The sequence below is a fragment of the Cuculus canorus genome, chromosome 3 (assembly GCF_017976375.1).
Source record: "Cuculus canorus isolate bCucCan1 chromosome 3, bCucCan1.pri, whole genome shotgun sequence".
Lineage (NCBI taxonomy): Eukaryota > Metazoa > Chordata > Aves > Cuculiformes > Cuculidae > Cuculus > Cuculus canorus.
In genome coordinates, this window is record NC_071403.1 from 118,253,981 (window position 1) to 118,279,958 (window position 25,978).

The 25,978-nt window shown below is 40.8% G+C and overlaps 1 protein-coding gene across 2 annotated transcripts in view; it reads left to right on the forward strand.

Annotated features, from left to right (window-relative positions):
• KLHL29 (kelch like family member 29) overlaps nucleotides 1-25,978 on the forward strand; it is a 410,457-nt gene that overhangs the window by 54,299 nt on the left and 330,180 nt on the right. For both annotated transcript variants that reach the window (XM_054062520.1, XM_054062521.1), the window contains exon 2: nucleotides 11,777-11,883. The gene's annotated coding sequence lies outside the window, so the exon portion shown is untranslated. The remainder of the gene's footprint in view (nucleotides 1-11,776; nucleotides 11,884-25,978) is intronic.

The window sequence follows — 25,978 nt, forward strand, 5'->3', positions numbered from 1 at the left end:
CCGCTGTCATAATGTGTGACTTCAACAGAAGATGTGTCCTCATCCTCTTTCCATTGGACAGAACAACCTTTAGATGTAGTAAAGCAGATTCCTCGGTCTGTTTTGGCATGCAGCAGCTTTCCCAGAGAGATGCTTTCAGCAGTGACACTGAAGGCGGCAGTGGTTGAAGCCTTGTGCTGTATTATCAAAGCAGTCTTGGCAAGAAGCGACAGTTGTTAATAATAATGTGTTCTCAGAATGTAATCATGGAAGTAATCTGAAACTCATGCCTGAATACAGGTTGGAGAAATGAAGGGATGAAAGAGCAAGTGAATTACGGAGAGGTGACATCCTTACCACCAGGTATTTCTTTCATCAAGTTTCAGAAGATTGAGCACTGTAGTAGGTCCGTAATCTGGTTTTATAGCTAATCCCCGGATGCACCTGCAAATATATGTTGGTTTTTATTTTTACCTTTTTTTTTGTCCAAGAAGGAAAAGCTTCTTTGCTTTACAAAGTAGGAAAATCTTAAGGCAATATGTCTAACTAGGTTTTTTTCACTCAGGCTGGAGATGAGAATACGAGATGTGCCAGGCTTCCAGCTCTTCCTGTAACCTATGGGGTGTCCAGGTAGAGGGTAGGATGTCTGTCCACGTGGAAGCCATAAAGTCAGGATCAAGTGAATGAAACTCCCAGCTTCACTCTCTCTCTTTCATGAGATGGTAACACCATTTCTTCTTTCTCTCTGGCATTGGTTTAAGTCTTTTTATAAACAGATCTACCATATGAGTACTTCAGCACATTAAAGATTCCATGTTTAAAATTGAATGGGTGGAGGAAATGATTTTTTTTTCTTTTTTACAAAAAAACCCAATAGCTTCTGATCTCACATTAGAAATAAGTTAAGGAAGGCTGCATTAAGCAATCGACGAGTAACATTTTTGTTTTCAACGACTCCACTTACCTCGTGCTAATTTTCATCAGGATTCCAGATAATATACTACTAACCATTATTTTCTCACCTAGTTTGCGCAGTAGTGACAGATAATAGATGATCCTATTACAAATAAATTTGACACTGCATCCATGAAAATGTGAAAATTGGAGTCTCTCATCATTATTTAAAATGTGCTCTCACTCACACAAATGAGATATAAGAGTCTGCTCTGGAGATAAAGTAGGCCAGATTGCTGGAAAGGCTGCTTCCATGTCACACAGGTTAATGTAGATGTATTATGTATTTATATAGCCTATAGGAGGATAACTTCTTAGCAAATGATTTGGACTCAATGCGCACTTGATCAGGACTCTCATTTATAACCCATGGCCACACTGTTCTCGTGGTGAAGTTACCCTTGCAATCACAGAGATTAATTCTGGGGTTGTCTGTTGTAGTTTGGGAGAAAAAAGAGTCCACAGAAACAAGCGAGTCGTGCATTAAGTGCTGAATGGAGTTCTGTATAGACTGAACAATAGATTAAGATCCTGCGCTATCCCTAATGCTTTGATTAAAATGACTATTCCTTTTTTCACCTATAGTTCTGGAAATTGGAGCAATGCTGGTTTTTTTGCCAGAACGTGAGGGATGCTCACACTGCCTGCACCTCAGCGAGGGTCCAGTCCCAAACTGTGATGTCCACACATGAGGTGTCAAAGACAAATTGACTGTTTCCCGTTGGGTTGTGCCCATGTTTCCACAAGAATTGCAGTAACACAGTGAAAAGTTAGTAACTAATGTGACAACACGCCTAGCAGGATTTGATGTAGAGGAGGGAAGAAGTGGTTAAACATTAGACCATAAGCCTTTTCTTTTGCACTGGTAACTTGAGTTACCAATTTGACCAGTTGTGAGAAGCCAACACATTTGAAGTTCTTAGGAGCATGGGCGTATTCAGCTTATTTGTCCTGGGCTGTTAAAAAATTCCATTATTTTGTACTTGTCTTGCACCTCCCTGAATCGGAGTCGTTGCAGGAGCCGTGCATCACAGCAACGGTGTTGCTAGACCTCTTCCTCAACAGTGTGTTCCTCTACTGTGGCGTTTGGGTTGTGGAGCTTGTGGAAGTAGTCTAGTACCAGACAGTTGCCTGGACTCATCACATGAAGGCAGTCAGTGTTTCGACTGTCCCTGAATTATACACGTGACAAATTGGGGCACTGAGGGAGGACGGTTTGAATGGAAGTGTTGGATGGCATGAAGAGTTTGCGCCTGAATAGTACATCACCAGAGAGCTGGAGCTGTGGAGAAGCAGGGATGAAATTGTACTAATCCTGACACCACTGTTAGACCGTGAAGAGAAAACAGAGGAAGTAAACAGCAGCATCCCTGGGGCAGGAGCGTGATCTTCGTACGTACTCCATCATCTGCATATTCTTTATGTTGAGAAAGAGGCGTGTGATAGTCTTCTTCAAAGCCACTGCTGACAGGCTGCAGGACACTGCCTGGAGCTGTAGGACAAATACCAGTAGTCTTCTTCGTGGGCACTATCTGACTTCTTAAAAACTAATAGCTTCCTGGCTGTGCCACTGCTGGTTTGGTAGGACACAGATGAGCTCTCTGCCAGTTGTGTAGCTGCTGAACTTGCACACATTTTAGTTAGAGCTGTAAACAAGGGTGTCAAGGGAAGCACTGCGGTTCTTCACCTGGAGCATTCATGTGTCTCCAGATACTGTCAAAGCATCACAAAGATGGCAGTATCTTAATGATGTGAAATGATGTGCTGTGGTGCTTCATTCAAGGTATGTGTGTGGAGACTCTCCACCAAGCTTCCAACAGAAAAGAAATTAAGCTTGCTACTTGGGAGGTGCTGGAGGTAATACTGAAGTGCCACCACCAAACATGCAACGGAAAATGTATGATTGCCAGGAAAATATTAATCCTCTAGGAAAATGCTTTCTCTCTGCTTATCTCATATCTAGCAATCTGGATGATTGCAAGCAGTGCTGACTCTTCTTGGGGAAGGTTAGCTCTCAGGCTTCCCACTGAGGAAAGTTTCTCAGCACCATATATAAAGAGCCTAAAACCTTCTTTTTTTCTTTTTTTTTTTTTTTTTTAATAACTTCTTAAATTAATTCTAGCAGCTCAGTTTTAACAGCGTGATCTCCTCACACCATTGAATGAATTCTGTGATGGTCATATGTGCTAAAATCAACAGTTTACATGAGGAGAACAAATTCATGCTGTGAAGGAATTGCTTCTTTTTCTAATGATTCTCATAGAATCAAAAATTTGATTGACTCTAACCTGCTCACCTCCCACACTTCCTCTTCTGTCTTCTCATGCTTTTTTCTCTTTCCTCTAAAGGGGGTCTTTTGTAACAGATATGTTTATTCTGCTGTTTCTTTGGGGATGACAAATTAAGCTGCAGATCTTTTTTTAGTGTTGTAATTGGGAGGTGGAGAGAGGAGATGAAGAGCTCTGCTGTGCCCGTGTGCTGCTGGCAGACAGCTTTGTACCTTTGGTTCATTGCTTTGGAAAAGTGGCCAAGATCTGTGCCTCAAAGGTGTCAAGTTTTGAGTCTTGTCATTCTAGTATTGATTTGGGGTATAATAAATGGGGCAGCTGATAAAGAATTGAGTAAGATAAATATAATTAATGCCAATCAACATGAGTTTATAGAAAATGGATCCTGTCAAGCTAACCTGATATCCTTTCAGTGTTTTGTATGTGATTATGAGTTTGATATTAATTTATGGATCCTACAAGACATTTAACTTGTTGGCACCATTTTGATTAAGAAACTAGGAACAAAATAATTTGATTTGGCATGTTTGAGGGATGGGATTGTAGCTTGCCCAACTTAATCTGTTTACAGTTTGCTGTCCTACTCTAAGCTAGTTGTCCTAGGTTCCCTCTGAAGTCAGTGGAGAGGAGGAGAGATGGCTGTTGCTCCACCACTGAAGTTCACACCAGAAGAATATGGGTTTGTAGGGACAAAGCCATTGTGTTGCCTATGTAAGCAATCTTTGTGTAGATCCTTAGGAGAACTTAAGGGAGGCTGTGCTAAATCTGGATCTGACCACACTGTAGACACTCCCAGAATATCGTGTTCAGGTCTGTCTGCACCTCATGGAAGTTGATGAGATAGGATGGTTGAGGAGTGATGATGGTGGCTGAGTGGTGGAAAGGCATTTCTTTAAGCCACTGGAATTGCTTGCAATAATTCATTACCCCAATCCAAGAGAAGGAAAGAATTGATTAGCTTTTTCTATGTGGGAAATTTTAAGAAAGGAAGAGTCTTCATTCTGTTGAACAAAAATACAGCAAGATGCGTTGTCTAGAAACTAAAGCCAAGAAAATTCATAATAGAAAAAACAAATGGATTTTGACAGCAGGAATAATTAATCACAAAAACCTTTCATCAACACCCCCAAGGCATCACTAGAAATTTGGTAATCGTGACAGGATTTTTATTTTTTTCTTCCTGAGCAAGGCAAGAAATTGAGTACTGTGCCTTAGAGTATGCAAGAGAATTGGACTGAGGTCGAAAAGGAACTGGTAATCAGTAAACAGTGCATTGGTCCCCATGAAGAGCATAAGGTTTCACATGCTGTGGTCAATTTGTCAGTCCAAAATGAGTCTAAGACTAAATGGAGACTTTATTGGGGGAATCAGAGGTGACTTCTGTCAGTTCCTCTATACCCAAAAGGTAACTCCTCTAGATAGACACCTACAGCTTTGAAAACCTTTTTGGGATGCAGTATGTTGCTGGCCATACTACACTGTTGCAGTGTTATCACCTTGGCTGCATTTTTGCCTTTCAGACTACTTTGTACCTAAATTTATGTGTAAAATATCAGTGAAGCGATAGGAAGAGGGGTAGGGCAGAAGGGATGGCACTGGATGGTCTTTAAAGGTCCCTTCCAGCCCAAACCATTCTATGTTTCTCTGTTGCATAAGGATCTTGGCTTCTCTTGGGGTGTTAGCTCAGATCATAAGAGAAATGGTTGACTTTTTCCCTTTCAAGCAGAGACTGTTCTTTCCAAGCTAGTGAAACTGTGCTCTTCCTTCCCATTTTGCAGCATCGGACCCAACAGAATGAGGATTTTTTTTGTCTGCTACACCACGCACCAAGTTCAGTTCCTGTTCTCCATTCTTTGTGTTGTGCAGGGCTTCACGTAAGACAACAAGGGACACACAAAACTCCTAAGAGTCAGGTACTTACTTTGCCACGGCTCTGACTCTTTTGCAGAAGCCTGTCCCTATCCTGCTGCTCTGCAGCTGCCTAATAGCATTCCTCCCACACTACAAAAGACATGATGTGGCTGTCTTCACATCACTTGCAGTTGGTTATGTTCGCTGACTCTGTGATAGTCCCCGTGAGTCTTCCTGGAAGAGTAGGACTTTCTATTAAAAACCACCTGCAAATGGCAAACCAACAGATTTGTTCTGTTTCTACTTTTTTTCTATTGACTTTTTTTGACAAAAATGTGGAAAAGACCTTAAACTGCAGAAATTCGGTTCATGATGTCAAAGAAGTTGAGGTCTTTTCAGCCTCAAATGCTTCAGTGCTTTGAACGCTAGTCTCTCCAGCTGCTTCAGTGAAGCAATGGAGTTGGAAAGGTATGTTAGTCAAGGTGTCCTAAAACTTTTCAGCCTTTTAATCCTAATGTCTTCAAACCGTTTCAGCAGAAGGTATCGTTGCTAGTCTTTGCTTCAATAAAGAAATAAAAGACCTTTCAACACAGGTTGCCTATTACCGTCATTGAATCTCCAGCGAAGCCAGTAGACTTCAATGAATTGAGAAGAAGCTGACTCCACTTTAAGGAAATCTACCCCTTATACCAGACTCTATAAATTTGTCTTGAAAGAAGCTTCTCTATTCAGGTGAACAATTTTGAACTGAGCACTGCAGATCCATTAGAACTCTGTGTTCATTTGCATAAGCAGTCTTTCCAGCAGTCTCTTTTTGCACGTGAATATTTTGGATGTCTCTTTTGAACTCTACGCAACCTTTCCTTTGGCTTTTCCTGGGAAATAAAAGTTAAATAAGCTTGGAATGAGTAATACGTTCTTGTTTGCATCATCAATCATCTGGGTGTGAGTCTTGCTGCAGAATACCACATAAATTAATGTTGTCTGGATAGTGCAGTTCTGTTAAACATGGTTTGAGGGGGAGCATAGTGAAATATGTTCTTTAAGGATGGGCCCCCGAAATGTCTGTCTACATTCTCTGCTGGGTTTTTGTTCAGTTGGGCAAACGTGTAGGCTTCCACTTCATTTAGAGCATTGGCTAAAGGTCATTTGAAGAGAAAGATGAGATTTGATAGGCTACTAATGTGACATATCTGATCTTCTAGATCTATGAACTCTCTACTCGCCTGTGATCCCTGTACATCTTGCACTATTTAAAAAGTAAATTATGATTTTTTTTTAAGAGTGCCTGTAAGTTATCTTGGCACACTTTGTCACTATTGCTCATTGCATTTGAGTTTGTAAAAATAGCTTTGTTTATGATCTGATATTTTTAATGGCATATTTCACTGTTTCCATTTAAGCTTCGAAGTGACATCTTTGTTTTTCCCTTTTAAAGAGCAGCATAATCCAGATGCCTGTCAAAAAGTGTTGTTGATGTAGCATTTTATGAGTAATCCTTCTGTTTGAGTTTTTTTGTTTTGTCAGAAATGTTTGCCAAGCTCTTATAAAGCTCCCCATGAATATTATTGATGTACACTTCCTTTTAAAGGAGTGATTATCTGTGCAGGAATACAAACCGAACAGTCAGTTCTAAACCACAAGTGTTTTCTCAAAAGCTACGTAATGTCATAGGAGGAGTTCATTCGTCGATGTAATGAACAGAGGAGTACTAAACTAAAATTATTTTTCCTGTCCTCAGCTTAACTCTTTGAAGAGGAGACCAGCATTTGGGTTTGGGCGACTTACTCAAAAGTATGAGACAGGATAATCTCAGGGTTACTGTCAGTCTGTCTAAATCTTTGATGAAGAGATGTTAATAGTTCCCAGCCTACTTTGAGAGAGATGAGTGTGATTGCAAGAAGAATGAGGAAAATGTACCAAGTAGTCTTAGGAATCCAGCAATTATCATTTCAGACCCGGAGCTGTTAGACAGTACATGTAGTGATGCTCTCGTTTGTTATGTTAAAAGATTTATATAATAACTTGCAATTCAGGCGTGTATAGACATCCTTCTCTCTGGTCTTTCTTGGGTGTCTCCTCAGTCTCAGTGGTTGTTGGTTAAATTACTTCGGGCCCTGACAAGGACTGGCAGCATTACTGTGTTTTTTTTTCCAACCTTTCAGAATCCTTCTGGCTTGCAAATGCTCTGGGATCCGCAGACCTTGGAGCATTTGAGCCTGCAAATTAGTAATTGGCTGGTTGTCACTTGGGGAATTTTATTGGCAAAGAGAGAGAGCTCCAACCGTGCCTCTGAGTGCGTCTTTCCCTTTCTTTATCCCCTGCCCCGTGCTGCGGTAGGTGAGCTGGGGGAGGTTATGTTTGCGTGCAGAGCAGCTTGTAAAGGGCATTTTCAATGCACTTTCTACTTACTTCACAGTTAATTTGTAGGGTGTCTGCATGGGCAGGCTTTCATAGAATACTTTTGCATTGAACTTTTTCTGATTAATTAACCTACAATAACTGTCTTTCTGTCCTTACATTTCTTTGTAACTGCTTTTTTTTCCAAGGGAGCAAGATGTGGGCAGGCACTGCATCGTTGCTGAGGTCCGTGTTATGTGCTCTGCAGCAGTCTGTTGGGTGAACTCTGCTTTGGGGGAGCTCTGGGACAGTCACTAAAGGACTCGGGGGCTGCTCCTTGCTTTTCAGGAGTTTGCACAGTGCAGAAGAACAAACACAAGTAATTCCCTACCCAGAGATCAATGTGACAGCTTTAGACTATTTTCTTTACGCTTTTTCTCCCTTCTTAAAGAAGTACCGTTGCTTCTGGAAGGAGAAAATTACTCTTGATCTTTTAGTTTCACCAGTCATTACTCAAACTGTTGGCTTTGTTCTAGAGATGTTGCCTTCCACTCTGCTTTTCCCCACACTTTGGAAGCTGTTAGCTTGCTCCTGGCAGGTGGGGTTCCATAGCAGTAGATGGGTCAGTCAGTAATCCTGCCCTGCTTTCCTTCTGGTTTTTCTGGTTCCGCAGATGCTGTGCAATTTAAGGCAGATGTCCTGGCGGCTGATTCTTCTTGAGCCAGGGGAATGTTGGTTTTCCAAGCTTCCTTTCATTGCAGTACTGGGTTTCTGAATGTTACTGCCTGCACCTCGCCTTGCTTTAGATCAGGACGATGCTGTTTAAATCTGTATATGCTTCTCACACCCTGTGCAGTTCTTGGTGCATGAGCTGATTTGCTGTATTGCCCTTGGATGCTTCATCTGCAACAGAGAAATGCTGAAATTATGTCTTGCTGCATAAGGAAAGTATGATTTTGACTTGACATGATAAGAAATCATTCTCTCCGTCATACTTCCTTGCTTTTAGGAAACCGCTTTTCTAATTTGCCATTTAGAACTGAATCACAGTGAGCTTTCTGTTAGCTGCTTGTGCTGTCACCATAGCTCATTGCTTGCTGGTAGAGGGTAACTCCACTTTGTCCACCCAAGAACTGCTCAAGTCTGGGGGAATCCAGTTGCTGTAGCCGCTTTCCCCAAAAGATCCAGACCTGCTTCTCACTGACCAGGTCTTTTGAGCCAAAGGCAACTCTGATTATTCCATCCCTTCATGAAGGTACCTGTGTTAGTGAGGTAGGTCAGATGACGCCGACTTCTTATACCGTGTTTTGTCTGGCTTCTTCTTGCTAGTATTACCCTGGAGAATGAGCTGCGTACTTGATGAAGTTTGCCACTACAGAGATGCGGTGTCTAAAGCAGATGCTTGGTTTTCATCAGATTACTTCATGTAATTTAGAAGCTTAAGTACAATAGGGGAGATAAGACCTATCTGTATTGAGGCTGTAGGCTCTCAAAGGGGAGATGGGGCTGCTGCTGTAGGCTTCTCTAAGGTACCTTCAACTTCTTAAGTATTGATAAAGGGGATTGAGGCTTTACCTTTAGAGATAGTACACTGTAATGAGATGGCAACTCTTCTTTTTGCTGTAAAGCTCCTTGCTGTGCATCTGCTTCTACCAGTTTTGGTATTTTATTCAAGTGGTTCAGAAATGCATAGCAGGTGTTGCTGTCCTTACTCCCCCTCAATGGCAACTGTGGTAAAGTTCTGGTAAGAATAAAATCCTTTACTGTAAAGAGCAAAGGCTTTCTAAAATGAGGAAAGTAAAACCCACCCAAATGCTAATGAATAGTGTAAATTGCAGTATGTTAAACAGTAAAGACAATTAATCTTGGTTTTGTGTTGCCCCATGTAATAATTTTGACTCTTCTTTGGTACTGCATGTCCAGGAGCAAGCAAACAGATTTTGAACTTCAGCCTATCTTTGTCTACTATTTTTATGGTAATGGTTTGTTTCTTTTCTTGCTCTTTTCCTTCTGATCCTTCTTCCTTCAGATGTCCTGTACCCAGCTGTGAGGTCTGTTTTGCCTTTCCCTATGGCGCTGCCGTCTAGAGTCTACAATATACTTTGTAAATATTCTTCACATCTTTTGTTATTGAGGTGGGAAAGAAAAAGATATCCTTCATGTAAAACTGTCATTGGCCTCTCTGGCTTCTTCCCTATCAGAAACCCATTTTATTTTTTGTTACTATCAAAGGCTCTTCTTCTGTTCTGCATGGTCCTGGAACAAGAGTCCTGAGATGGCTTTGAAAAGCGGGTATTTCCCTAAGGAGATCTTCCAGTGCAGCTCTGGCTTAGTGTTGCCCTTGGAGATGATGGGGTAACTATGATATGATGAGTCACTACGCAAAGGAGAAATGACTCCCTTGAGTTTCTTCTTTCCTTTCCATAAACTGCTTCATGAAAACACTGCTCTTTCTGATAAACAATAAGCAAAACAAAAAGGAGACTCTATTTTTGTTTGAGCTTTTCAGATGCTCCATGCTAAATTTTTCAGTTGTGTTGTGAAAGTCAGAAATACTCTATTGAAATATCTCAGCGACACATTTGAGAAGTGTTAAATAGATAAATAAGACCAGTTATTTGAAAGCTTTAACTCCAAAATGAGTTTAACCCTGTAAACAAAACAGGCTGAAGAGGAGGATGGACCTCTCTATGACAGAGGACAGGAATGATGAGAGATAATGGGGATGAGATGTTTACATATCCGTGCCTTCCCCAGGCTTTTTATGTGCTTCCTCCTTGTCTTCTCTTGCTTTAAGTTTCCAAGAAAGTAACCTGCAGCTGGCTTGTAGGAGGCAAGGCTCTGGTTTTTCTGCATGAAATGGGGTATAAAAATAGTAAATGTTTTGTCTGTTTGCTTTATGAGATTAATTTTGGGATGTCAGCTGGCCCTAATCCCATCCCTTTAAAGTCATCTTTTTGTAGTGGTCTGATCTTTCTTTTTTCCTTCCTTTGTGTGATGGTACATTTGCCTTTCAGCCAGCTCTCATTACAGATCATTCATTACAGGATGAGCCATTTGATCAGCTTGTCAAGCCAAAGTTTCTATATGCTTCATTTGCAGAAATGTAGTGAGAATTTACCAGTTTTATTAAACTCTCTTAAAGGAATAGAGCACGACGTAATGAAATTCGTTGCTTGACTGGTCCACCAAATGACCTTGGATAAGTTATTTAGTTCTTTCATGTGCTTCTGTTTCCTGTTCCTTTACCTTCCTCACCTTGACCACACCTCTTCAGACTATAAGCTTTTCAGCCCTCAGCCCGTTTCAGGCTTTCACAAGAGAAATCATTTGGTCAGGCTTATTTAAGCGTAGCAAAAACTCATACGAATATTCTGTAATAACACACTACCCTTGCAGGATAGGGAGATAACTTTCAAGGAGATGTTTGCGTGGTAACCTTTCTACAGCTTACAGGTAGGATTAGTGAAGTGTCATTCTACCACCTCAAAATTATTATAATTACCCAAAACATGAAGTTTCTATGAAATGAAAAAAAAATGTTCGGCTGATGCAACGGAAAGGAAGGCCTGATTGCATTGTTCAAGGGAATTGCACTGTAAACTCCAAATTAGTTTGTATCAGCTCAATTACTTGTATGTAGCTGTCTTGTCATTATAAGAATCTTCTCTGTAGAAACTGAAACTCCGGTGCTAAAACCGTGAAATCAATAGGTACTGTTATATCCACTTAAAAAAAATTGTATTGATTTGCAGATAATGACAGCAGTTCATTCTTGCAGGATTACATGCCACTTCCTGTCATAAAGATTGCTTTCATATATATTACATCTGAGATGGAGAGCATAGGAATAAAACTGCTTTGCTTTAATGAATAGACATTTTACCCTGGGCATTAAAATGAGATATATTTCTTTAAATTATCTCTAGGGATTATTTTTATTTCACGGGCAAACCCTACGTTACGGAAGAGTCTAGAATGCTGTTAAACTTTCAAATAATCTTGGATTGCTTTGTTTTGCAAGTGCTTGAACTCATCCTCTCTTTGATAGCAACTAATTAAGCAAAATGTTGTGCTCTTTCTGGTCTCCCCTGCATCCCTGATTAGAGGGTTAACACCATGTTATCTCGGGTATTAGATGTTCTTTGCTAAACCCTAAGTATCTACCAGCGTCTCACTCTCTGTGCTTCGGAACAAATTTCTGTCACCTTCAGGGGATTAAATTCTTCATGCCGATCATGGTGGCATGGTCCCATTGTGCAGTTATTTTTTACTTATGCTGTGCCTCAATTGAGGCCTCTTCTTATTAAGCATAGGTGACTTCATTTTCTGGTATTAAAATAACTCTTTTCAACTCTTTCTAGGTAATCTGGCTTCCCAGAAACCTCCTGCTAAATGCAAGGGTTTGCTGTCCTGTTTACTGACTGTTACACCCGAGGCTCGTTTTGATACAGATTCCGGACATCACAAGGTAAGTGTGCGGATATCTGTTCTTTTTGTGGGTTGTTTTTCTTTCACGGTCTCTTAATTTGCTTGCACGAACACCATTTGGGCTGTGCTCTCCCTTTCAGTGACTGCAGCAAATCCCTATCAGAGCATGTGCGACTGAGCATCTGTGTTACAATAGAAAACTAATGTGCCAGGATGAATGCTAATGCTGTAAACCTGATCAGGAGGGTTTGAGCTTGGGGTTATAGCTCCAAGACGGAGCAAAATTTGTATGTCTACAGACTCGTAGGCCTACAACTTATAAAACTGTAGAAAGCTATTAGGCTCTTACTCGGCTGTAGTGAACAGTTCGACTTTTAAGCTGACAAACGTGCGTGTATCTTTGTATTTCGAATGAAATATTCTTTGTAACGTACATAGTTATAACTATCTGTGAAGTTCGCAAGATCAAGGTTAAATATTTGGAAAAGGGAGATTAAAGGTTACTTGGTTTCTTGGGGGCATGGGGAGGAGAAAGAAAACTGATGCCCTCTCTTATGCAGTTTACTGTGCATATCAGACTAGAAATTTAAAATACTTCATTACTGAATGACTCTTGTGGGATTTTTCCTCTCCCAGCTACTGGAGGAAAGCATAATTTAGTGGACATGTATTTGTTTTTTCTTTTTTTGCCTCTTCCTCAGTCTCAATCCTCCACTTCCACCTTCTTTCAACCCGCTATTTTTCTTGCCTCACCACTTCAATAGTTTCTTACTTCAATCCTCTGTTTTTCTTCACGGAGTTAATCCTGGCCCTTGGTGCTGTTTATCTTTCTTGTCCTCTTAGTGTCCTTTGACCTGTTTTCTGGCTTTGCCCAACCAGGTCATAGGTTTGTGGAACAATTCAGGCTGGGAAGCACTTGTGGAGATCATCTGTCCCAACCTCCTGCTTAGAGCAAGGTGACCTAGAGCAGATTGAACATGGGCGCATCCAGCTGGATTTGACTGTCTACAAGAATCACAGAATTGTTTAGGTTGGAAAAAAAACATTTAAGGTCAGAGTCCAACCCTTAACCTAACACTGCCAACTCCACCACTAGACCACGTCCCAAAGTACCACGTCTATGTGTCTTTTAAATAGCTTCCAGAGATGGTGACTCAAACACTTCCCTGGGCAGCTTATTCCGATGCTTGTCAAGCCTTTCCATGAAGTAATGTCTCCTAATATCTAGTTTAAATCTCTCCTGGCACAACTTGAGGCTATTTCCTCTCATCCTATCACTTGTTACTTGAGAGAATAGACCAACACCTGTCTCCCTACAGCCTCCTTTCAGGTAGTTGTAGAGAGCTATAAGGTCTCCCCTCAGCCTCCTTTTCTCCAGTCTAAGCAATCCCAGATCCCTCAGCTGCCTTTCATCAGAATTGGAATGCAGACTCTAAAACATTATTGTGCCCGTGTTGCATGTTTCGCCACATCATGAAGGATAGTTTCCTCGTCTATAATCTGAATTTCCATTGTTGCAGCTTCTTTCTTCTTGTCGTATCTCTTACTCTGTCTTCTCTGCACCTTCCCTTTGGGGAACTGGAAAACAGTGAGGTCCATAGGAGTTCAGCCTGGGTTCCAGCCACCAATATCCTCCGCTGGACTTGCTCCACTATGTCAAAACCTTCTTGTTCTGGAAGGCACACATGTCCTGCCTGAAAGGGAAGGGTCACTTCGCTGGACCTGCTGGCTGTGCTCTTGCTAGTGCTGCCCAGGATGGATGCACTCAGCTTTTATTGCAAGGGCATATTGCTGGCTCAAGTTCTCCTTCCTGTCTGCCAAGACCACTAAGTCCTGTGTTTATTTTTTTTCCTGTTTGTATTCTGTTTAATCTTTTCACTGTTGTGCAATCCTTATTTCCAATGCTTGCTGTTCCTTCACAGGATTCCTTACCAAACACCTCAGTATCCCCAACACACCTTGGTCGTCATGTTTCTGGCAGCCACTTCCCATAAATGAATTTGAACTACATTTTGGAAACAATGAAAGCTCATTTCCAGGTCTCTCACTCTTGGAAAGCAGCATATTTTCCTGAACGGCTAGCCCAAAGGTTTCAATATAGCTTTGATAATTTAAAAGTCTTGTTCAATTTCTATCATTAGTACATTCCCGGTAAAACGGGAGGCTGTGTGTATGCTTGGGTGTGTACAAGTGTGTATGGGATGGTGTATTTATTCCTTTTTTCTGTGCTGCCAGTATGCAGTCATAAATAGTGTATATAATAATATGTATATGAAACTGTTGCTGGAAATTGAGTCTGAATTATGAATAAGACTTTTATTTTGCATTCCTTTATGTTTGTGCCTGCGTGTGTATATAATGCTGCAACTTGCTGACACCAATGACTATAATTGCATTGTAGTTGTAGTTAAATCAAACGTTCTCCAAATTTTATTTTTCAGTAGCCCTTATAATGAATAATGTCTGTGTTTTTCCTGTATTTCGGTAGAGCGAGTGTGCTGGGAGACGTGCCAGAGAATGGACAGGAGCAGAGTCTCAGCCTTAGCTTGACATGATCAGGTGGTCCATGGGGGCTCATGCTCCTCTGCTCCTGCAAGCTCTGACTGGTTGACTTCTAAGTGCGCTAGGAAAAGGACCAAGAGGATGTCGGTAGCTGAGTGTTCAGATCATCGTTAATGGTCTTGCCAAAGTGACTGAAGCTCACATGCAAATTCCTCGGTTTATAACTACCAAGGAGAGGAGCAAAAGGAAGAGTTGAGGGGACAAGTGGAGCAGAGATGGCTCAACACACTGAGTCAGGGGAAAAGTAGTTGAGCAGAAAATAGGTAGGAGAAGTAGAAAGGAAAAGAAAATGTGCATAAAAGAGGATGAAGACTTTTAACTTGCAGCATAGTGTTTTGTTTTTAGTTCAGGGGAGTGTTCAGCCCACGGAGAAATAGTTATACCACAGCAACTCATACAGTGATGAGTGACAGTTAAATTCACTTTCTGTGGTGGGGAATGCCTAGGAAATCTGGCTTGTGATATAGAATCATAGAATCACCAGGCTGGAAGGGACCCACTGGGTCATCGAGTCCAACCATTCCTAACACTCCCTAAACCATGTCCCTCAGCACTTCAGCAACCCGTCCCTTAAACACCTCCAGGGAAGGTGATTTAACCCCCTCCCTGGGCACCTGTTCCAGTGCCCAATGACCCTTTCCGTGAAAAATTTTTTCCTGATGTCCAGCCTGACCCTCCCCTGGCGGAGCTTTAGGCCATTCCCCCTTGTCCTGTCCCCTGTCACTTGGGAGAAAAGGCCAGCTCCAATGTTGCGGCATTGCCTGGTTCGCATCAGTGTGAAATGCTGAATATCATATTATTGCAACATAAGCTGAATATCAAATTATTGCAAAGTTACTCTGTTAGGTTATGGTATGCCTGTGGGTGTTTCTGCCACCATGGCTGCGATCTGCAATGGAAATGAGAATCCGGTTGTGTGCAGGCTTCCTCCTGAAGGCTTCTGTTACTCATGAGAAGTTGTTTGAAAGGGGCTTGTATTCCGGGATGGATTTTGTCTCCTTCTGGGAGTGGACTGCCTGTAGAAGTTGCACATTCATCTGTCTTATGTGGCTTTGGATATTCCTAGCTCAGCTCTTCGCCTTAGAAGGGCTTTTAACTCGCTTAGTTTTTCTGAAGGATATGAAAAGTATTTGTGTGTTTACTGTAGCCGTGCATATCTTGAGAATCACGTGTGGTTGCAATTTTTGTATTCCAGCTGAGAAAGTACTTAACCCCATCTTTTTCTGGTTCAAAACGAATTAGTTTTTGCCATATGCAGCACCTCGTATGAAAGTGTAGGTGGCAGAGAGGAATTTGAAATGCAGAAGTTAAGAACCGTTTCTGTGATGCAGTTATTTTAATAACCGTGGGTCTCTCCGCGCAGCAGACTGATTGCTTTTTTGGAGTATTCCTTAGGAGGAGAGAAGGTGAGGAAGGTATGTAAACTCAAAGCAGGACCTCAAATGACCATGTGCATTTAGGAGCTTGATTGCATTTTGCTTTTCATTGTTGTAGTTTTTAGGTGGGTGAAAGGCAGAGATTTTGGTTTGTTCAGTTTCATCCTTTTCAAGGGATGGAGCGAGCCAAACGAAGTAGACTAAGTCAGTCACGGAGGTCCAGGATCACACTGTCAGTATGAATTTGTGATGAGCTTTGGGATGCAGCAGAGAAACCAAGGAATAACCTCGCTTGTCGCTGGTATGATATTCATAGCATAGTTCAGTTTGGGAAGGATCTCGGGAGGTCACCTTGTCCAGCCTCTGGCTCAAAGCAGGCCAACTGCTCAGACAGAGCAGGTTGTTCAGGACCGTGTCCGTGCGAGTCCTTTAATACCCTCAAGGATGAGGTCCCTGTAGCCTGGGCAGCCATTCCGATGGTTAAACACCTGCTTGGAATTTTTCTTCCTTATATCTTACCAGATTTTCCCTTATTGCAGCTTATTGCAATTGTGCTGCTCTTCTGCTTTTAGTGTGTGCCCCAGGACGAGTCTGGCTCACTGTGTGCTCCAGACCTTTCACCATCCGCTAAAGCGTGACAAACCATGTTTGTGAAGAGCTCAGATCGATGTTTGTCGAGCACCTACACATCAGACAATATTTCTATGTGCGTTTGAGTCCATTTAACAGGATCTGCGTTGGAAGATATTTAACGGGGCTCTGATTCTTCTACCCTGCCACATCAGGGAGCAAGGATGGAGTGCGGCACAGGCAAAGTTCACGCTAACATCTCTATAGAGATGTTTTATATACTATGTATAAATACCTATGTTCCTTTCTACCTGGAGGTAATACATGTCAGGTAGGCCTGGGTTTACTCACAGAGCTCCGTGTTGGATATACTTCCAACCGCCGCAGCCGCCTTTGTAATAGTTCTGTCTCAGCTTCTGTGCCATTAAAATGGAGATTATATACTCTTATTCACAAAAGTGCTGTGCGTCCTACAGTAACTGTTAAATGGTTTTAGTTCTTTGGGAGAAAACTGCTATAAAAAAAGCCAAAAAAAAGAGCGTGTTTATAGTATAAACTACATGCTTGTGGTGATACAGGGTTACGTTAACTCCATGCTCTTTGTAGGCTGCTTTTAAACCAAAGTATGCTTTTGTAATGGGTTATGTTACCATACAAATTAGGTGCTTTTATCCAAATTACTTGCTGGAAACTGAAGGAGACGTACACAAGGGTTGCTAGGGTGGCCTCATTTTTCATATTTGAGATTTGGAAGTAGAAACAAAGCTTATAAACTTGGTATTCTTTTAAAAATTAAGTCCTTTCATAGAAGCAGTTAAGTATTTTTTTTTTTCCTCAGCTTTAATAATAATGAGTTTTTGATGCAGGGATGAGCGATAATTGCAAATGGCAAAAAGTCATCAGAACGTCGTTACTCAGATTGCAGATTTTATTAATCGTAAAAGAAATTATTCACCTAGAAAGGCTGTTTTATAAGTGCTCATTTACATGAAGACTTGCTGCCTAATTTAGTTTTTTTTTAAAAAAAAGGAAAAAACAACTACAAACAATGCCACAAATGTTGTCCTGTCCTTCAAAACTTTGATTATTTTGTCCTTCCTATCCGTTTTGCTTATAATGTCATCTGTACTACTGCTTATCAGTGGGACCAATCTTATTTTTGCCCCTTCTCTCTCGCAAATGTGATGTGCTGCTGCTTGGATTTATTCCATCAGCTGGATACCGTGCATCTCTCCTAGATGCATTTCCTCAACAGTTAAAAAGGATGTTTATCTTTTATGACTGCTTCTTAGGTAGATGGGTTGTTTGGCCCTTCACATGCTTCTTATCTCATGAGGTGTTGGGATTTGCAGATGTAAATTAATTTTTCATCCGTTTTCTCCCACTTCTTTCATGTTGTTTTCAACATGAGTCTTGATTAAGTAAAGAAATAGAGCACATCCTTCACTGTAGGAATAGAACTACGAGCCTGCCCTGTGAAGTTAAAACAGGGCACATGCTAAAGTATCTCTTTTAATTGGGATGTTGGATGGTAAACTCTTCAGGGTACGGGTACAGCCTTTACATGTTCTGCTAGAGAATTAATACGGAGAGCATTGCTACAGCGTGAATATTCAACAGCTCCCTGCCCCTTATTCCTTATGCTGGAATACTATTACAGCAGTGATTCTGCACCTAATCTTTCCGAGATTGTGTGCATGGAAGTGATCCTACTGACAATATCCGGCACGCACCCAAGCCTTTTGCAGGGTCATGCCTTTCTGGACCATGCTGAACGCCAATAATTCTCAGTAATGCAGTTGGATCTACAGCTGCCCGTGCGAAAATGATGATGGGCTTTCATGTGGAAGGCGAGGCGCATGGGCTCTGCTCCCAGTCACGTGCCACCAGGTCACCATTTCAGCCTGCAGAAGGACATTAGCTCCAAGAGGGGAATGAAGCTGCTACTCATCGTCGCTAATGTAATTTCAGACGTGCGGCTACGGAAGTACTCTAATGCCCATTGTGACAAAGCTGTCTTTGGGCTTTGCTGGTACCAAATTGAGATCCTTCAGCTGACGTTTTCATCACTCGGGACTTTTCAGGGTCAGATTGCAGGCGACTCAGTGGCAAAACAGCTTCAAAAGTGCAGGATTCCTGCTTTCTGCCGTAATGTGGGCTGTGACTTGGAGACAGGATTTCACAATTGGTATAGCAGACTTCTGAGTCTATGTTCTAAACTAATATTTAAAATATGCCCCACTAATTCTGGTCTGAAAAGTTGGTTGTTGAAACTGTAATGTCTTTCAACACAAAATTATGCAGGCTGAAGTGAAGACTGGTGTGGTAGTGGAGCAGATTCTTCTGTTTCATGTATATTTGAAAGCTGAGAAAGCTTCTGCTGAAGTCAGACGACACAGGCTTGTCAAATCGTTCACAAATGAAAAGATTGCTCTTGGATGGAATTAATTTGCAGTATCTCATTTGCCATCTTGAGTTTTGTCATGAATTTCCCCTACTCGGCAGCCTGAAATGCCAAGTGAAAAAGTGTTTCAGTGAGAAAGAATATAATATATTAAGAAAATGTTATTGATCACAGTATGCTTTTACTGGAAGATGACTTTTTCTAACCGGAGCATAAGGGGCTTTGCTTTGTTATAGTAGGAAAACGTATTGTAACATACAAACAGGATTGTTGTTAAGGTCACAGCAACTTTGTTTTTATATTCCACTTGCTCTGGGAAGCAAGCTTCTCCACAACCGATGCTGTCAGCTGGGACAGGGTAAGAACAATTTCAATTTCAAACTTTAAAAATAGCATTACAGCAAGTTTTTGGGTTATGAAGGAAGGAAATGAACACTGTTTTTCACATCACCAAGGGTCAGAACTTGTAATTCGATAGGCATTACTGTAAGCATTTAGTTACGATGGTGGGCTGTGTTGTGGTGGCTCTTTGTCAGAATCAATTAACCCACATTTTCTCATCTTACATGTATTTATAGCCATACGTTATGGACGGAAGAGGTTGTACGTGTTGTTTTAGAGTGGCTTCTACACACGAAGACTGAGGCACTTAATTTTCCTACTTAATGTGGGAAGATTAGCCAAGTGGAAGAGTCTGTGTTGCTCAGACATCTTATGTGGGTAGATGGACATCATTATTCTGCTAAGCATGAGGACATAAATTTTTGATGGGATGCCCTGTACAGGGAACTCGGAACAAGGACACTTTTAAACATCTGTGATTTAAAGAGGGCTCCCACTGTATAAACAGCAGCTCTGAGCCATTAATATCCTGCTTGTAATGAGATTGCTTTCTGCTGAAGGGCTCCAAATTTACCCTCAAAAGTAAGCACGTCATAAAGATGATATTTCTTTAAATGTACTTTGAGCTATTTCTAGTGAAACTCAAAACATTCTGCAAAACATAACTCTCTACCAAAACTTTTCTGTCATTTAGATTATAATATTATGAACCACGTTAACTTAGACTGGAAGAGCAAACTCATTTTGAATAAGTCAGTGAGAGTTGCACTAAAGATCTGAGAATACTGTATTTTCTGTGTTTGTTTTCCTTTTGTCCTGCTCTACTTCCAGCACATCCCTCCAGTGGTTTTGTCTGTTTTTGTTGCAATAAATCTCCACTTCAGTGAATTTGAAGACATAAACCTGACTGCAAAAATTCATCTCTGGTACGGTAGTGGTTTACTAACCCACTCAAGGTTTCCACATGGCAAAATGATTTCTCCTCTTCAACCAACCATTTCCTACGCAGGCAAAGCAGTGTTGCTAAAATTGTTGTCAGTTGCTTTTATATCCTGAAATTTAATTATATTTCTTTGCTGCTTTTTCTGATTTAGTTTGGACAGTGAGAAGTTGTTGGTGTTCTGTCCTGATCTCGCTTTGAAGACTCTTCTGTAATGTTGATAGTCACGTGCAGGAGAGAGACCAATCATGTTATTAAAGCAGTTAACTACTAAGAATTGAAAGGTTTAGATTCTGGCTTTTGGGGGAGTAAAAAACCAAACCTAAACCCTGATTCTTAGATATTTTTTTCTCTACTTTAGCTGCAAGAATTTGATATGGTTTGCTTAGCACAGTAAACGTGAAGTGGAAGTGTAGCAAAGGTTACAGAGCAATATTGTTAGACTTCATGCAAGAGTAAATCTGTTGTTTGTACTTCTTAGGATGTTTGAAAGTATACCAAAAACATTCTTTATTTTCCTCTGTTGCTTAAAAAGAAGGAGAGTCACTAACGTCGCTTCACTTCCCAGTCCCCATGGGACCTTAGTTTAAGGCAACTTGGCTTGTAGGATCAACTCAGCTAGTGCAGATGTTTACCCTGTGGGACTTGTGCTCCTAAAGATGCTTTATGTTGCCGTGTGTTTTCCTACTGCTTGGCAGCAAAATGATGCTCAGCCTTTGTAATTTTCTTCATCTTCCTGGGATGTGCCAGAACTCGCCCTGCTCACAAAGCACCTCCTGTGCAGGCACGAGTCTCCAAAACCCAGTGGCATTTTGGGGCGGCTGCTAATGTCTCCGTCTCAGCTGTCTTCGGTTAAGAATAGGTAGAGTTTCAACACATGTAGTTTCTAAACAACTCTATCAGCACAGCTGTTCAGCATTTCCTCACAACCTATTGTGACTACTCTCTAGAATGCTGTTTAAAATACTGCTGGCATCAGCTAAATCTGGCCAGCCCCGTGGATGAACTCTAGTACTTGGTTTGATGTGCCTGAAAAGATGAATTATTTAAACATAAATCCATTTCGTTTTCATGTTCCTTATCCTTATGAACTGAAAGATGAGGGGAAGAGTAAAAAAAGAACCCCATGGGAGAACAGTTTGTGCTGCCTAAATCATAGCTAAGTTGTTTTATTTGGTTTTGAAATGGTTTCTTGGTGGGCACTGTAAACACAGGGAAAGTTATCTTTCCCTTCTACAGCGTTCTGTGCCGAGCGTGAAAATTCGGTGGTAAGCAGAAAAGACAACAATCTATAAAATCCCTTTGTACATTTGTAGAAGAGTTTGATATAATGACACAAAAGATATCTCTTAATCCATGCGTCTAATTGTAATGCAGTAAAGAACAGCATCTCCGCTTACGAGTATGTGAGAGAAAACATTTACACTGAATGTTTATGGGGACACAAAGAGGCAGCTCTTGAAGAGTGCAAAAGGCTCTCTTAATTCCTTTTTTTTTTTTCTCCCTGCTTATAGGAATTTTTTTAGAAAGCGTTTTGCACGGATGAAATAAATTGAAAGATGCAGATACCACATTTCTGGTATTCTGCGGGGTTGTAGTGGGAAGATCAGGGCTAGAATCGAATCTTCTCTTGCTTTAGTCGTAAGGCTGCTCGTGAGCTGCTTTACATCCCCGTGAAAGGCAAATCTACACAGCCTGGATTTGAATAATAGAGTTGCCATTAACGTCCAACATAAAGATGATTGGTTGTATGCTTGATTTATGAGAAGCCAGAAGTGGTGAAGTATACGGTACACGAGGGGATATTTATGCTGCTAATGCTTAAAACACAGCCGAACGCGCTGTGTGCTGTAGATGCTTTCAAATGGCAAAAACAAAGGTGCGTATAGCAGTAAATCCAGTTATTCTGATAGTTGAATGGCCCTAGATCAGGATCTGACTGTGCAGTCTCGTCAACATGCAGAGCAAGTCTGGTAAACCCCTGTTTAGTTACTGCCTGTTACAGGATTATCAGCTTTGAATCAAAGAAAATAATTTCAAATATGCTAGGATTTAGGGTATATTGTTTCATCTTCATCAGTTTCTAATGCAAGAATTGTTTTTTCCAATTTATGTGCAAATAGGCAAAATCTGTAGCTGTGAACTGAGATTTTCGTCAGATTTTTTTTTTTCCTTCATCAAATTACTCCTGTTCTGCTAATAACTGTCAAATTGCACCTCAACTCAGCATTTCCTTGATTTATCTTGCCTGCAGTTGCTCCCTGAGGTGTGTCACTTGGCTGCTTTGCAAACCGGGCGCTCTTAAGATACTCAGCTCTGCATTTAGATTTTTTTTTTTTCTTCTAAATGTTACGGCAATTATATTTCATTTTTAGAAGAAGAATACATTGTTGAGTCAAACCAGATGAGTTTCTTGAAAATGTAGAGAGCTTTTCCTCCTATGTTTGTAACCTGAGCAGACGTAGTGCTTTTATCACTCTGTAATATCTAAAACATATATTAGCTCTATGCTTTTAGTCATTTTTTTCCAAACAAATATTGGTGTGATCTTTCTGCTAAATAACAGCTTTACTCCATTTGCACAAATCCACGCCTTCGTGTTTCTCCAGGAAGATACTTTACAAGGACGGAGGCGCTGGAAAGGCCTTGGTTTGGGACTGATTAGCAGCTCCCATCATCTGATGGTGTTAGTCGTTGTTTCTTCTGGCTGCTTCCTTTCCAAGGCAGAAAGATGTTATTAATTAAAGAGCACTTGCTGAGCTTGTGGTGAGTCTTCTTAAGCAGGAATTTTACCTGTATTCCTTAAAATACGGACTCTAAACTACCTTCTGTGTTTGGAACAATTTTTCTCTCGTTCAAGTATTTGAGGAAAACAACTACAGGTAAAAAAAAATATATATATGTCTCCTAAATCTGTCCAAGCAAAGCGTATATAAGCCCATCTTACCTCGCTAAAGAACTTATCGTTTTGAAAGAATCATAGAATAGTTTGGGTTGGAAGGAACCTTAAAGATCATCCAGTTCCAACCCCCCTGCCATGGGCAGGGACATCTCCCACTGGATCGGGCAGAAAGAACACCAGAAGGAAGGTGTTTAATATTAAGGAAGCGTAGATGAATACCTGTCTTGGTATGCAGCGTAGGCTTGAACCAACAAGATCGATGCATCCAAATTATAGCAGCTTTATCTAGTGTGAATGAGATACTACTTACATTTTCAGGTAAAAGAAATCAACAACTATTAATTTGGCAGAATTATTTATTCCTTACTGATGATATTTTCAGTGTATCTAATCAGAGCACTCATGAATAGAAATGAAACAATTTAAATAGAGGCAGTGTACATTGTATGATCTTGTTTTCTCAAACTGTTCCATAATGCAGTGAATAAATTTATCTGTTCTACTGAAAAGACTTCTGCAGAAATCATGCACAGTGCTTTCACCTCTATTATTTAATATGACTGTTTTATAACTCTTGGGAGGTTATTTCTGCTTCTGCTACAGGCGTCTGGAAAAAATGTTCATTTTGGGGGAACAGAAGGGAAAAGCAGTCTTAGAGTCTGAAAATCCAGACAGATGCACCAGGAGCACTTGAATGAAAGGTGTGCTAGAAAATGATGAGATAGTCTTGTTCCGTATCGCTCCTCAAGCCCTTTCATAGCGAGGTCCAGACGTACAGAAGGTAAATTAATGAGTGAAAAGAGGTTGGTCTGAGTCAACATTTGAGCTTCTTGGAGGCCCAGGAGGAAATGCGGCTGAGCAAAGCGAATGCTCATGAAATTACGTGGTGGCACTCTGATTTTGCGTTGAATCATAGGATAGATTTGGGACCCGGTGGGAGAGAGGGAAGTTGTGAGTGGCCTCACCGCTAAACAACTGTTGACTGTCCGATGGGCTTTGCAGACATCTGTGTTCTCAAGATGTATTACAGACTAGGCAGTTTGGGGTGGTGGTGACAGCGATGAACTTTGCACGGAGAATGCTCTGTCATAAGCGAATTACGGAATCTGACCATGTGGTGCTCTTATCTGCACTGCTTAAAGTGCCTTTTTAGCAAAATTTTCCATCCAAAATTAAAATTTGATTTTTAAAAGACAGCTTTTTTTTTTTTTTGAGGTTTTTGGAAGCAGATTTTGTTTTGTTTTGTCCCCCGTACCCTTCCCCAGGGGAGGATTCTTTTACACGCTCCAGATTGAATATCTTATATGGGAGCTTCACTTGTCTTTGATAACCAAGAACACAAATAGATCATATGGGTGAATGGAAACCAGCTGGAAACAGACCAGGAAATTAAGATGTTGTCTTATTCTTACTGCTGAAAGGATGCAAATACTAGATACCATCATCATTTCTGTTACAGTGCCTTTAAAAACTGTAACTCCTCTGTGTTCTGGCAGGATTTTGGTAAGCAAAATCTCTTAACCCAAACCTACTATTCTGACAGGCTTTAGGTTGCAGTAGTTAAGGCGTAGCTACCAGAATAGAAATGCTTGCTTCTCCTCACTAAAGCCTTCCCAGGACCCTTCAGCATAAGCCATAGCATACATTTCACTTTTCCACTCTTTTTAACTGTCCTAATCCTAATCCTGGTTGTGGATAGTGCAGGTGAAACTGCATTTACAGTCTATTCTTTATCTTCTTTTTTTTTATTTTCCTTGAGGAATTTTAATCCCACAATGAATCCCCGCACTTACATGCTCTTAAATTTACTGGCAACCGTCACCTCTTAATCTTTTTACATTTCTTGTGATTAGCAGTGCTTTCTAATCCTAACAGCAGACCCAGCAGCAACTGTTAACTGCACTTGTTTTACAGCTAAATCTAATCCTTCGAGCAGTCTGAGGCCAGCATTATATTTATCACTCTGAAATTACCTACTGTAAGATGTTGTGGCAGATCTTGAGTTGGGTTTTTTTTATTTTTTTAGTTTCTCTTCCCTTATTATAGATTGATAAATGCAGTGATTAGTATAAGGTTTTTCTTTTTAATCTACGATGATTTCCAGAAAAAAGATGAAAATAGGTGCTTTTTCTTCTTTTCTTTCCTTTTTTTAGTCTTTTTTCCTTCTTTTTTTTTTCTTCTGCTGGTCCAGGAGAAGTAATTTGCTTTCTACCTGAGTTTGAATAGCAAGATGTGTAGGTGGAATATGTTTTAGTAGCTTTTTTCCACCCTCCCCTTCCCTTCCCCCACACCTATTAATATATCTGTTAGTAAGCTAATGCTATTAGGTTATGCAGACTGTTCAGTGTACAAGGAAAGATAAGACAGCCTTCAAATCCTCGCAGTGCCCCAAAACATCTTTCCTTTCTCCTGAAGGCTCTGTGTGTATTTGTCCATAAGGCAGCAACAGATTTTATATCCAGTCACTTCGCAAAGAAAGGGTAAAGAAATTGCACTGATATATTTACTTCTGTGGGATTTTTTTTTTTTCCCCCCACCTGGAAAGCTGTGTGGGTGTTTACAGTCGCTACAGGAACTGCTCTGAATTTGCATTAGGTAAAGAGGAAAGAGCGCTGAAGAACTGCAAACTTACTTCTGTTTCATTGCTGCTGGGTTTTAATTTTTTTTTTCCCCAAGGGGGGGGCAGGGAAGGCTTAGCCAGGAGCATAAAATCCTCCAAATGCCCTATTTGCGTAAATCCTAAAATCATTTTTAAGGTGGATGGAAAGAATGGCCAAGAAAAGCGAGGCACAGAATAAGAAATAGCGCTTTTCCATAATCACAGTAGGCAATATCTAACTGTGTCTTCTGCTGCTGGGGTCTTTCCACGGTCTGTTTTTCTCAGCTGTGATTTTCTTTCCCCAACCAAAGAAAAGACAAGCTGTATTTATTACTGCCGTTGCAAGCTTGGGAAAATCTTTCAGATTTTAAAGCAAGGTAGGAGTTTTTTTATACACGTGTATGTATATACATGGCTATTTATGTGCCTTCGTATCTAAA